We start from the raw sequence: 14,371 nt of genomic DNA on the forward strand, positions 1-14,371 counted from the left end.
GATTGGCTTATTTCACTAAGGCTGATGTTTTCCAGATTCATCCATTTTGTTGCAAATAACTGGATTTTATTTTCTTTTCCCACTGTGCAGTATTCCATGGTGTACATATCTCATAATTTTTTTATCTGGTCTTCTGTTGATGGGCATTTAGGTTGATTCCATGTCTTAGATATTGTGAGTTGAGCTGCAATAAACATGGAGGTACAGATAGCTCTTTTGCTTACTGACTTAATTTCCCTTGGGTAAATTCCCAGGAGTGGGATGGATGGGCCATATGGTAGGTCTACACTCAGATTTTTTAGGTATCTCCATACTGTTTTCCGAAGTTGCTTTACCAGTTTACATTCCCACCAACAGTGGGTTAGGGTACCCTTTTCCCTACATTCTCACCAGCATTTGTTGTTCGTTGATTTTGTTATGATAGAAATGGCATATATTTTGAAAAGGTTGATTTCCAACTTTGGATTGCCAACATGTAGAAATATGATTCATTTCTGTGTGTTGACTTGGTAATTTATGACCTTCCTAAACTCATTTATTTTTTCTACATTTTTTTTTGTTGACTCCTTAGGATAGTCTATGAAGAAAATTAGTTTGTCAGTCTTATTTTTTCCTTTCCAATCTGTTTGTTTATTTTTCTTGGCTTGTTATGCTAACTAGAATTTCCAGGATGATGTTGAATCAGATTGATGAGTGTCTTCTCAAACAGTGGGGAAACAATGCAGTCCCTCACCACTTAAGTATGATGTCAGCTGTCAGTTTTTCATAGATGTCTTTAGCAGAGTGAGGAAATTTCTCTTGTAATCTGCTGACTTAAAAAAAAATAGGCATTGACTTCTGTGAAATGCTTTTGTACATTGCCTACTATGGCCACATGGTTTTTATTCCTTGGATATTGACATGGTGGGCTGTATGAATGAGTTTTGAACATTGAACTGTTTTTGCATTTGCAGACTAAAATTTTCGTGTGGTATATAATTCTCTCTGTATTTCCCTGGGTGTAACTTGATAATATTCTTCAATGATTTTGTGTGTATGTTCATGAGAAATATTGGCCTCTAGTTTTCTTGACCTTAATTTTAGGACTCAACAGTATGGTCTATTTTTGTGAATGTTCTGAGAAGGTATATAGTCTTTATTTTTTGGGTGGAGTATTTTATTTAGAAGAATGTATATTTTGTCAATGGTTAGGGGATCCTTTAAACATTAGTTAGGGCCTGTTGGTTGCTCATCTATAGTCTTGCTGATTTTACTGTCTATTAGTTCATTAAGAGAAGAATGTTAAAGTCTCCAATTATAATTATGGACCTGCTTACTTTTCTTTCAATTCTTAATTTTTGGGTCATTTATTTCAAAGCTCTGATGTTAGGATTGCTATTTCTTCTTGGTGAACTTCTTGGTAACATTGTCACTTCTGAACATTTTTGCCTGATATTAATATATGTATTATTTATAATTTATATATATTAAACAATAAGATATAATTTATAATTTATTTATCATATGATATTAATATATACATATATTAATATATGTATATATACTGGGATTTTTCTTTTGTTTAGTGTTTTTGAAGTATATATATATTTTTATTCATTTATTTGAAAGGCAGTATGATAGAAATGGAGGAAACAGAAAAAGAGGGAAAATTTCCATCTTCTGGTTTACTCCCTCAAATGCTGTGACAGCTGAGGCTGGGTCAGGCTGAAGCTAGCAGCCTGGAACTCCACCTGGTTCTCCCACATGGGTGGCAGGGGCCCAAGTTCTGGGACCATCATCTGCTGCTTCCCAGGCACATTCACAGGGAGCTGAACTGGAAGTGGAGCACTCAGGATTTGAGCAGGACTCCCTTATGAGACATGTGTGTTCCATGTAGTGACTTAATCTGCTGTGCCACAATGTTTGTCCCTCTCCTCTGTTTTTTATTTTATTTATTTATTTATTTTTTATTTTTTGACAGGCAGAGTGGACAGTGAGAGAGAGAGACAGAGAGAAAGGTCTTCCTTTGCCGTTGGTTCACCCTCCAATGGCTGCCGCGGTGGGCACACTGCGCTGATCTGAAGGCAGGAGCCAGGTGCTTCTCCTGGTCTCCCATGGGGTACAGGGCCCAAGCACTTGGGCCATCCTCCACTGCCTTCCCGGGCCACAGCAGAGAGCTGGCCTGGAAGAGGGGCAACCGGGACAGAATCTGACGCCCCGACCGGGACTAGAACCGGTGTGCCGGTGCTGCAGGCGGAGGATTAGCCTATTGAGCCGTGGCGCCGGCCCTCTGTTTGTTTTTTAACCTATGCGTATTGTTATATCTGAAGTGAAATTCTTTTTATTTTTAAAGTTTTTTATTTATGTAAGGTGAACGCATTTTGTGTACTTCCTGTATACAGATCTTGGAGCAAGTGATACTTCCCACCTTTCTTTCCCTCTCATCCAGGCTCCCACCCTCCTTCCTCCTTCCTTTCTTTTAATTTTTATAATGACATAGTTTCAGTTTATTTAAAATCACATACTTAGTAAAGTAATATAGACAAGGTCTGTAAACAATAAAATTTCAAAATGTCAGTTTCTCATAGATAGCATACAGCCAGGTCATGCTTTGAAAAAAATCTATACTGACAAAACTTGTGTAGGAATTGGTGTGCTTACACTGTTTTTACTTGATGTGACTAATGATAAGGCACATTTAAGCCTATCATTTTAATAGTTTTCTTTTTGTGCTGTTTGTTTTTTGTTCTTTTGATCTCCCTTTCATGTCTCAGTTTTTTTTTTTTTTAAAGATTTATTTATTTATTTTTTGAAAGTCAGAGTTACACAGAGAGGAGAGGCAGCGGTCTTCCATCCGCTGGTTCATTCCCCAAATGGCTGCAATGGCTGGAGCTGCGCCTATCCAAAGCCCGGATCCAGGAGCTTCTTCCAGGTCTCCCATTCAGGAGCAGGGGCCCAGGGACTTGAGCCATCTTCTACTACTTTGCCAGGCCATAGCAGAGAACTGAATCGGAAGTGGAGCAGCCGGGTCTCAAACTGGTGCCCACATGGGATTCCAGTGCTTCAGGCCAAGGCGTTAGCCCGCTGCGCCACAGTGCCGGCCCCATCTTTCAGTTTTTTGAACAGTTTTCACCAATTTATTCTAATGTGTTTATTTTATTGAATGTATCTCTGCGTAAATTTTCAGTGGTTGCTCTATGGCATTATAATATGCATACTTAATTTTCACAGAATGCTTAGGGTCACCATTGTGCCATTCAGGGAACATCCCTCTGTTCTCCCTGTTTCAGGTCGCAGCTGGCTTACGTAATACACCTCCACACGTGGGCAGGCTCACTAGATAGTCTTAGCTTTTGATTATCATATGTATTTTGATGAACTTAGAGATGAGAAAAAGTGAAGCAATTTTCCTTTAGAGCAAGTCTCTTGGCAGTAGATTCTCTTAGTTTTCCTTTAGCTGAAATTTTTCAAAAAAAATATTTATTTGAAAGGCAGAGTTGGAGGGAAGAGAGAGGAAGAGAGATACTTCATCCACTGGTTCTTTTCCCAAATGGCTGCAGCAGCCAGAGCTGGGCCAATCTCCAGGTGCCTGGAACTCTATCCAAGTCTCCCCTGCCGGTGCAGGGACCCAAGGTTTTAGGCCATGTGCTGCTTTCGCAGGCTTACTAGCTGGGAGCTGAATTGGAAGTGGAGCAGCTGGGACTTGAAATGGCACCCATATGGGATTCTGATGTTGCAGGCAGTGGCTTAACCTGCTGCTCCACAATGCTGGCCCCAGAAAAGTCTTTTTTTTCACCTTAATCCTTGAATGATATTTATGCTGGCTGTGGCATCCTGAGCTGAGAGTTCTTTACTTTACAATTTTTTTTTAAAAAAGATTTATTTAATTTGAAAATCAGAGTTACACAGAGAGAGGATAGGCAGAGAGAGAGAGAGAGAGGTCTTACATCCACTGGTTCACTCCCCAAATGGCTGCAACGGCTGGAGCTGTGCCAATCCGAAGCCAGGAGCCAGGAGCTTCTTTCTGGTCTCCCACGTGGGTGCAGGGGCCCAAGGACTTGGGCCATCTTCTACTGCTTTCCCAGGCCATAGCAGGGAGCTGGATCAGAAGTAGAGCAGCTGGGTCTTGAACCAGAGCCCATTATGGGATGCTGGTGCTTCAGGCCAGGGCGTTAACCCACTGTGCTACAGCGCCGGCCCCTTCTTTACAATGTTTAAACACAATGTGCAATGTCTTCCTGTACCCCACGTCCTCTAATGACAAATGTACAGTCATTTGCATCATTGTTCTGTTGACAACAGGTAGTATATTCTCTGGTAGCTTTCACAACTTTTACTTTGTATTTAGCTTTCTTTTTTTTAATTAATTAATTTATTTTTGACAGGCAGAGTTAGACAGTGAGAGAGAGACAGAGAGAAAGGTCTTCCTTTTCCGTTGGTTCACCCCCCAAATGGCCGCTATCCGAAGCCAGGAGCTTCTCCTGGTCTCCCATGCGGGTGCAGGACCCAAGCACTTGGGCCATCCTCCACTGCACTCCTGGGCCATAGCGGAGAGCTGGCCTGGAAGAGGAGCAACCAGGACAGAATCTGGCACCCCAACCAGTACGAGAACCCGGAGTGCCGGTGCCACAGGCGGAGGATTAGCCTAGTGAGCCACAGCGCCCGCCTGTATTTAGCTTTCATTAATTGGATTGTGATGTGACTGGGCATGGGTTTCTTCTATTTTGAGCTTACTGAGCTTCTGGAATTTGTAGGTTTATTTTTCCTGCAGATTTGGGATTATTTCAGTCACTATCCAAATTTTTTTTCAGTAGCATGCTATTTCTTTTCTCTGGATTGTAATAACCCAAAAATTAGACTTTCTATTAGTGTTCCAGGGGTTCTTGAGGTTCTGTTCATTAAAAATTATTTATTTCTATGTTTCATTTTGAGTAATTTTTATTTAACTTTAAGTTTTTTGGCCCTTTTCTGTGTCATTGTGATTCTGCTCTTGGGCTCATTCTGATTTTTCTGCTCTCAATTTTCCATTTATTTTTCTTAATGTTTCTATTTCTTTGCTCAGACATTCTATTTTTACATTAGTTTCTACAGTGTTAGTAATGAATTGTTGGAGCATATTTGTAACAGCTGCATTAAAGTATTAGATAATTTTAACATTTATGTGGCCTAGGCATTGATATCTATTGATTATATTTTTCCAAATGAGCTGAGAGTTTTTTGGTATTTCACCTGTCAAATAATTTTGGGTTGTAATCAGTATGTTTTGAATATTTTGACATGAGATTCTGGACCTTTTTAAAGTCCTATAAAGAACATTGTGAGCCAGCGCCTTGGCTCACTTGGTTAATCCTCCCTCTGCGGCACCGGCATCCCATATGGGCGCCGGGTTCTAGTTCCGGTTGCTCCTCTTCCAGTCCAGCTCTCTTCTGTGGCCTGGGAAAGCAGTGGAGGATGGCCCAAGTGCTTGGGCCCCTGCACTTGTGTGGGAGACCAGGAGGAAGCACCTGGCTCCTGGCTTTGGATCAGCGTAGCTCTGGTTGTAGCAGCCATTTGGAGGGTGAACCAATATAAGGAGACTTTTATCTCTCTCTCTCTCTGTCTCTCTGTCTCTCTCTCTCTCTCTCTCTCACTGTCTATCTGTCAAAAAAAAAAAAAAAAAACCCAGAATATTTTCAATTTTTATTTTAGTAGGCAATTAGTAGCCTGGTCAGGTTCAATATACATTTCTTATCATTTTCTGTGGGCTGTTGATCCCATGCCAAGTTTTTTTTTTTTTTTTTTTTTTTTTTTTTAAGATTTATTTATTTATTTGAAAGAGTTACAGACAGGCAGAGAGGGAGGGAGGCCGGTCTGTCTTCCATCCACTGGTTCACTCTCCAGTTGGCCGCAACAGCCAGAGCTGTGCCAGTCTGAAGCCAGGAGCCAGGAGCTTCTTCAGGGTTTCCCTGTGTGTGCAGGGGCCCAAGGACTTGGATCATCATCTACTGCTTTCCTAGACCATAGCAGAGAGTTGGATCAGAAGTGGAGCATCCAGGACTCAAACCCTGTGCCAAGTTTAAAAAAAAATTATGTTTTTGAAAGGGAGGGTGGGGAGAGAGAGAGAGAGCAAGCGAGTGATAGAGAGAGCGAGAGCGAGTGATAGAGAGAGCTATTGGCTGGCCAGGATTTCAATCCAGGCTTCCCATATTGATTCAGGAACCCAGTTACTTGAACCATCACTTCTGCGTCCCGTGGTTTGCATTGGCAGGAAGGAGGAGTTAGGACCCAGAGCTGGGAAGCAAGCCCAGTTACTGCTGAGGAATGCAGGTGTCTTAGCCACCAGGTGAAATGTCCATTCCCCAGTTTGAGTTTTAAATCCTTTGTATGCTATTTCACTCTCACCATGTGTGTGCCATCCAGTGGCTAGCCTGAGACTTGAAAGGCAGGCTGTTGTTAGTTCAGGGATCATACTAGTTCAGTGACTGGGATCAGATTCAAGCCAGCCACAATTGCACCCAGAAGTTCATAATCAATTTTATGAGGTCACTTTCCTAATCTCTTCCCTCTTCACTCCTCTCTGTCATTTTCTGGGACCCTGGGACTTCCTTAGTTGATATTTGGGTGTTTATTTACCCAGTTTTGCTGTCAGCTTCCACAGGTGTGCCCAACTTTAGGGCCATGCAGTAGATGAACATGGAACAAAAGCAATAGAGGTTCATTGCATCCTCTTGGATCAAGAGCTTCATCAATCAAATAATCGTAGAGAATCATTTCCCTTTCTCTGGGTGTTTTTTTCCCCCCTGTAGGATTCTGTTGCTACCATAGGATTTGGAGAGCTGAAGTGTGAGAGAATGGACAAAAAATATCTGAGGATTTATGCTTTAAAAAAAAAAAAGAATTAGGAGCACCTGTCGCTCCCCCTCTTTGTGGAGGAACGACACAGGACCCTGCCTAGGCTTCATATCCGAGTCACGGCACCATTATGTCGCTCCCCCTCTTCATGGAGGAACGACACAGGACCCTGTGCTGCTCTTTCGTCTGCTCGGCCCTCCCCGGGCTCGCCGCTGGTTCCTCCCGGGTTGGCCACTATCCCCTCCACCTCCGTGGAAGGGCAGTTCCCCCTGGCCACATTCCCCACTTCCGCAGGGGAGCGGCACACCGCCGGCCGGCTTTCTCGGGGGCTGCACAGGTGTTCCCCTTAGATGTTCCCCTTAGATGTTCCTGGTGCATGCCGTCTCTCTCCTCCTTTATAGTCCTCTTCCACCAATCCCAACTCTGCTACCCACACGCCGAGTACGCTGCTCTCCTCCAATCAGGAGCAGGTCCCACAGTTTATTGGTTGAACTGGAGGCAGCTGTGTAGAAGCTGTTACTCCCTTCTCAGCGCCATATTGTGGGAAAGCAGATGCATAGAATAAGTCTTAATTCCAGTAACTTAGTCTAGTCCGAGTTGCTCCCCACAGATCCCCCTTTCTTTTTATTTTTGGCGTTGATACGCGCCTGTCTTCGGTGCCCCGTGGCACACACTCTGCTCTGCTTGCTAGAGTTGCCACAGGTTCTTACAAGTCCTATCAATCAGGCAAACCGAATCCGGGTCCTCTCTTCGCCATGTTGTGAGGAGGTTTTTAGGCGCTGATGCGTGCCTGTATTCGGTGCCCTGCAGCGCATGCTCTGCTCTGCCCGCAGGGGCTTACAAGCCCTAACAATCAGGCAAACCGAATCCAAGCCTTCTCATTGCCGTATTGTGGGGGAGACTTATTAGTGTTGGTTCGTGCCTATCTTCGGTGACCTGCAGCTCATACTCTGGTCGAGCTGCTTGCTGGTGCTTACCGCCTTAATCAGGCAGACCGAATCCAAGCCTTCTAATTGCGGTATTGTGGGGAGGCCTTACTGATGTTAATTCGTGCCTGTCTTCGGTGACCTGCGGCGCATAAGCTGCTAGCCGCCCGCAGGTGCTCATCGCCTCACTTAATCAGGCAGACCGAATCCAAGCTCTCACATTGCAGTGTTGTAGGGAGGCCTTTCTATTTCTCTATTTCTCTATCTCCGGGCATTCCTATTTCTCCCATTTTACTTCTATCTTCCAGCATTCCTATTTCTCTCATTTTACTTCTAAACTTCTGTTTCTCTTATCCCTGCGGCTTCCCGGCGGCGCTCGCCCCGAGGCTGCTTCTCGGCACCTCGCCCCGCGGCAGCTTCACGGCTCTGCGCGGCTTCCCGGTGCCTCACCCCGCCGGCGGGTTCCCGGCTCTGCGCGCACGCTCCGCGGTCTCCACGCACTTCGCGCCCGCACCACGGCCTCGCGCCAGCCCCGCGTTCCCTATCTATTCACGCCCCGTGCTCTCTCTGCACGCGGCGGCTTCCGCGAATGTTTCCGCCACCACCAGCATTCAGTCCAAGTTCCCCGGACTAACCTGGCGAATTTCAACCTGGCGGCCCACGTCTCTGCCTCTGGTTCCAGATCTTCGCCTCTTGCTCCCCGGGGTGACTTGAAGAATTCCAAGGTGGCTTATGTCTCCGCCTTGGCCTACACTCGCAGCTTCATCCTCCCTAACATTTTTCTCTACCCGGTATGTTTCCTTAAGTTTTCTTCCAACAATATTCCTCTCATTTCTCCTGGCTTCTCCCCACAGTCCGTATCCGAGTCCAAGCCTCCTCCAGGTTTCACTTTCGCTTTCAATCTCCTAGCTTCCCCGCCATAGTCCGCATCCGAGTCTATGAAAGCTTTCACTTTCGCTTTCAATCCTAACTTCTTTCCCACAGTTCGTATCCGAGTCTATGCCTAGGCTTTTGATAGCTTCTTCCGGCACCTATTCCGTCCGGCTTTTCCCTAGGCTGTTTGCTAGTCTCTCTCTCCGGTATTTTCCCATTTCTTTCCTCCTAAGTTTCCTATCCGTCCTAGGTTTCCTATCCGAGTCACGGCACCATTATGTCGCTCCCCCTCTTCATGGGGGAACGACACTAAGCCCTGCCTAGGCTTCCTACCCGAGTCACGGCACCATTATGTCGCTCCCCCTCTTTGTGGAGGAACGACACTAAGCCCTGCCTAGGCTTCATATCCGAGTCACGGCACCATTATGTCGCTCCCCCTCTTCATGGAGGAACGACACAGGACCCTGTGCTGCTCTTTCGTCTGCTCGGCCCTCCCCGGGCTCGCCGCTGGTTCCTCCCGGGTTGGCCACTATCCCCTCCACCTCCGTGGAAGGGCAGTTCCCCCTGGCCACATTCCCCACTTCCGCAGGGGAGCGGCACACCGCCGGCCGGCTTTCTCGGGGGCTGCACAGGTGTTCCCCTTAGATGTTCCCCTTAGATGTTCCTGGTGCATGCCGTCTCTCTCCTCCTTTATAGTCCTCTTCCACCAATCCCAACTCTGCTACCCACACGCCGAGTACGCTGCTCTCCTCCAATCAGGAGCAGGTCCCACAGTTTATTGGTTGAACTGGAGGCAGCTGTGTAGAAGCTGTTTCCCTTCTCAGCGCCATATTGTGGGAAAGCAGATGCATAGAATAAGTCTTAATTCCAGTAACTTAGTCTAGTCCGAGTTGCTCCCCACAAGCACCTAAGTGTTAGCTCTGCAAGCCAGAACTAGAGGCTGTTCCTGGAGTTCCTACTCTGTGCCCCAGTGCTTCTTCTGGGTTTGGAGCTGCATTGAATTCATGCTAGGGGATAGCAGATGGAAAAAATGGTAAACCCATTACTTTTGAAAAAATAAAAGTGAGAGATAAGATAGCTGTTTGGTGCATCTGTCCAGGATTTATAGCTGCCTTCAGTGGGAGAAACAGGTTGAAGTATGTTTATTCCATCTTACCTGGAAATAGATGCATTAGTCCGCCTTTCCTCATTTTAACTAAAGTACTTGACAAGGAGCTTCTTTGGAAAGCAAAGGTTTATATCAGTTTAGAGTCTGGAGGTTGCAGTTCAGGATCAGCTGGCCTCAGTCTGGTGTCTGTAGAAGCTGGTCATGGCACGTAAAGAAGAATAATGATCACATGGTAAGCTGGGAGGCAGAGACAGAGCAGGTAGACCAAACTGGAACTCAAAATAACCAACTTTCTCATGAGAATTACCTTCTGAAGGCATGTCACTAACGACCCAAACACCTCCCACAGTTTGGGTGCTATAATTGGATTACATCCCCTTAATCCATTGACCATTAAGACATCAGGGTTTAAACACCTGCAGGAGTTTTAGGGCGATAAGTCCTGTGCCTGTAACTCTAGAACTCTTAACTTCCCTCTTGGATCTAATACCATTTCCACACACCATTAGGGCACTTCAGATGACTTCATGTGACTCATTCTGTGCCTTTTTTTTTTTTTTAAACAATAGTTGGCTTTCTTTAAAAGGAGAAGTAGCCTTTTATGGACTCCTGGAATTTATTTCAGTTATTTTTTCTTGCATTTTGTTCTTTAAATGTGTATTGACACCCAACTAGGTCTAAACTTAACTATAAACCAAAGTCAACAGAAGACAGTGCAAATCAGCATCATTTATTTAACGGGACAGGTGTCAATATTTGTTGACACTGAACAGCTGTTCATATTGTGAATAATAGCAGATGACCGCAGTGTGGGTTCTTTAGTCATAGCCATGCTTCCTGTTGCTCAATGATGACTCATTTCTCCTACAAATTTCTTTGTGTAACCACTGCACCATTCTGAGGCTTCCCTCTGTATAATGCACTGTGATGTCATTTCTCCTATTTTTAACTCAAAGCAGTATATATATATATAATTTCCTTTTTTAAAAGATTTATTTTTATTTTTTATTTATTTATTTTATTTTTTGACAGGCAGAGTGGACAGTGAGAGAGAGACAGAGAGAAAGGTCTTCCTTTGCCGTTGGTTCACCCTCCAATAGCCGCCGTGGCCGGCGCACTGTGGCCGGCGCACCGCACTGATCTGATGGCAGGAGCCAGATACTTCTCCTGTTCTCCCATGGAGTGCAGGGCCCAAGTACTTGGGCCATCCTCCACTGCACTCCTGGGCCACAGCAGAGAGCTGGCCTGGAAGAGGGGCAACCGGGATGGAATCCGATGCCCCGACTGGGACTAGAACCCGCTGTGCGGGCGCCGCAAGGCGGAGGATTAGCCTAATGAGCCACGGCGCCGGCCGAAGATTTATTTTAATTTACTTGAAAGTCACAGTTACACAGAGAGAGGAGAGGCGGGGGGAGGGGCGGGTCTTCCATCCGCTGGTTCACTCCCCAGATGGCTGCAACAGCCAGAGCTATGCTGATCTGAAGCCAGGAGCCAGGAGCTTCTTCCAGGTCTCCCACGTGGGTGCAGGGGCCCAAGGACTTGGGCCATCTTCTACTGCTTTCTCAGGCCCTAACAGAGAGCTGGATCGAAGTGGAGCAGCTGGATCTCGAACTGGCGCCCATATGGGATGCCGGCACCACACGGTGACTTTACCCACTACGCCACGGTGCTGGCCCCAGTATTTATATATTAACTCTATTTTTTAACATACTAATATATTAAAACATTTAAATACTCTATCTGTAGTGGCCCAAGGTCATTAAAATAAGTCACCACTGTCAAAACCAGTTGCACTGAAAACTTTGATTTTTAAATTTCCCAGAAGGACTTAGTTATCAGGTAGTCAACCAGATGATCTGGAATATGTTAATATTAGAATTTTTTTAGACTAATAACCACTAAAAAGGGAGTCTGTTAACACAATAAAATCATGTAGCTTTAGAAAATCCATGACTGAGAAAATTCATTTGCAAATTCCAATTTGGGAGGCATTGAGATATTATTAAACAATCCTTTCAACAAAGGTCACCATCACCACTTCACAGTGAGGAGACTGCTAGAAAGGATGAAGCTACCGGCTGAGGCCTCAGAGCTGACCGGTGGCAGGGTCGGTCGTGCAGAGGTCAGCCCAGCCTGTCTGTCGCCAGAGCTGCCACTCAGAACTGTGACTCTCAAGACTCACATCTTGATCTGTGTTTCCAAAGTGGGCGAGGCCTACGAGCAATCTTCCAGGCTAGGGTCTCCCTTCTCTCGTTGACTTATTCCTTTCTGATGTGATCATTATATCACCTGCTGCTTTCCACCTGTATTCGCACAAAGCTGGAATAGGGGGTAGAACTGGACTGTGAAGCCACGCAATCTGATGTGGGATGTGGGCATCCCAACCTGCAGCTTATCCACTAGGCCAGATGCGTGCCCCTACTTCTGTTTCATGGTCCCAATTCTAGATTCTTAGGGAGAGGTCTTTGATGGGTTGTCTTAGGTTGTGTGTTCACCCTTGGTCAGTCAACTGTGGCCAAGGTGACGGGGTTAAGTTGATTGAAAAGAGTGACTGGGAGTCTACTCCTGTCAGGTGGACTTGGGTAGGGGAGAAAGAGTTTGGTGGTTTGTCAGCTATGGACAATTCAGCAGGAATCTACTCTCAGTGTCCTGGCTCCTGGGACCTCCAACCACTCTTCTTGCTCTTCCCAACATAAGCAGCAGCTAAAGAGGAGAAACTAATGACTTACATTGGACTTTCTGGCACATAGGAGATAATTCTGAAAGGATGCCAGTTGAATACATGGAGAATATTGCCTTTAAACTGTGAGAAGTTGGCCTCTTGATTTTGAGCTGCGGTCTATCAAGCTGGAGGAGTGAGAGGAGGTAGGCAGGGCAGATTCCGTGAGGTTCGTCCTTGTAAACAGCTTGGATAGATGTCTTTCTGCCTTCTGATGTACCAGGCCCACAGGCAGGTGACTTGTCCCAGAGGCACAACTCTCCACGAGCTAAGGAACTGACACATTGATTTTAAGACGACTGGAGTCTGTATTGAGTGCTTATCCCCCACTCTCTTCCTGCCGCCTCGTAGCCTCATTCAGATATGTAACCATTCCAAGCAGCGCGTCCCTGGGAATGGCCTTTCATGGATCCCTAAGCCTATCTAAGCCCATATCTTGGATCTACTTGGATTGTGGAATAGGAAATTCAGGCATCACCCTGTCTCTCCTGCTCCAGACGCTGCTCTGGTGACAAGGCATAGGGTGGGCTCACAATAGTGCAGACAAGCTCCTTAAGGTGACTTGGAATCCTTTCTTCTACTTTTTAAAGTTCAGGTGAAATTCACATAGCACACAATGAACCATTTGGAATTCAGTGGCATTTAGTGTATTCATAATATTGGACAATCAGCATCTCTCTTGAGGTTCACAGCTTAAGAACATCTTATTTCCTTTAAGTAACCCTTCCTCATTCCCTACCCCGCCCCCAGCCCCTGGCAAACACTCCTGTGCTTTCTGCTTTATGAATTCATCCATTCTGGATATTTTATGTAATTGCGAATTATATAATATGTTGATCTTTCTTTTTAGCATAATGTTTTCAAGGTTCATTTGAGTCAAAGCCTATATTGATCCTTCATTGCCTTTTATGGACAACTTTTTAAAACATTGGATTGCTTTGCTAGTATTTTGACACTTTTTTTTTAAAAGATTTATTTATTTATGTTAAAGTCAGAGTTATACAAAGAGAGTAGAGGCAGAGAGAGAGAGAGAGAGAGAGAGAGATCTTCCATCTGATGGTTCACTCCCCAAATGGCTGCAACGGCTGGAGCTGCACCCATCCGAAGCCACGAGCTTCTTCCGGGTCTCCCACAAGGGTGCAGAGGCCCAAGGACTTGGGCCATCTTCTACTGCTTTCCCAGGCCATAGCAGAGAGCCGGGTTGGAAGAGGAGCAGCTGGGACTAGAACTGGCGCCCATATGGGATGCTGGTGCTTCAGGCCAGGGCGTTAACCTGCTGAGCCACAGCGCTGGCCCTTGACACATTCTAACATTCCTCTCCCCTATTTCTCTACCTCTTTCTCTGACCTTTTTTCTTTTGAAAGGGTTAGGGGAAATCTCTTTTAACTTGGAGAGGAATGTAGAAAGACTTCATTGTTCTTGATCAAATTTGTTTGTAATGCATTGGACTAGGACATCCAATAAGATTGCTGTCAGTAGTGTTTCTGAAGCCTCTAAAGGACCATGGGAGGTAAAAGTCCTCATTTGATCATACAACATTTATTGAGCACTTATTTTGTGCTGGAGTATTCTCACATGTTTGTTTCACTGAGTGAAACAAGCTCATGTTTGTTTCACTGAATGAAATAAAATATCAACCCTGACCTCACAGAGCATGCAGCACAGAGAGGCAGTGATAGAAAGTTCAGCCCGCTGCCACTGTGTGGCGCAATGCATGCTTCTGTTGGGTGTTGACTCAGGTTGCTACAGAGCAAGGGCATTTAATCAACTGGGGAGACTTCTGGAAACAACTGATGTTTGAGTTGAATCCTGAAGCCAAGAAAGCATTGCAAGGAAGGAGAAGGCTGGGGGAAGCAGTTTATGGGGTGCTCTGCACATCATTGTGAGGCCTGTAGATCCATGAAGACACCCAGTGAAACATCAGAAAGAACAAGA

Source organism: Oryctolagus cuniculus, chromosome 20, assembly GCF_964237555.1.
Source record: "Oryctolagus cuniculus chromosome 20, mOryCun1.1, whole genome shotgun sequence".
Lineage (NCBI taxonomy): Eukaryota > Metazoa > Chordata > Mammalia > Lagomorpha > Leporidae > Oryctolagus > Oryctolagus cuniculus.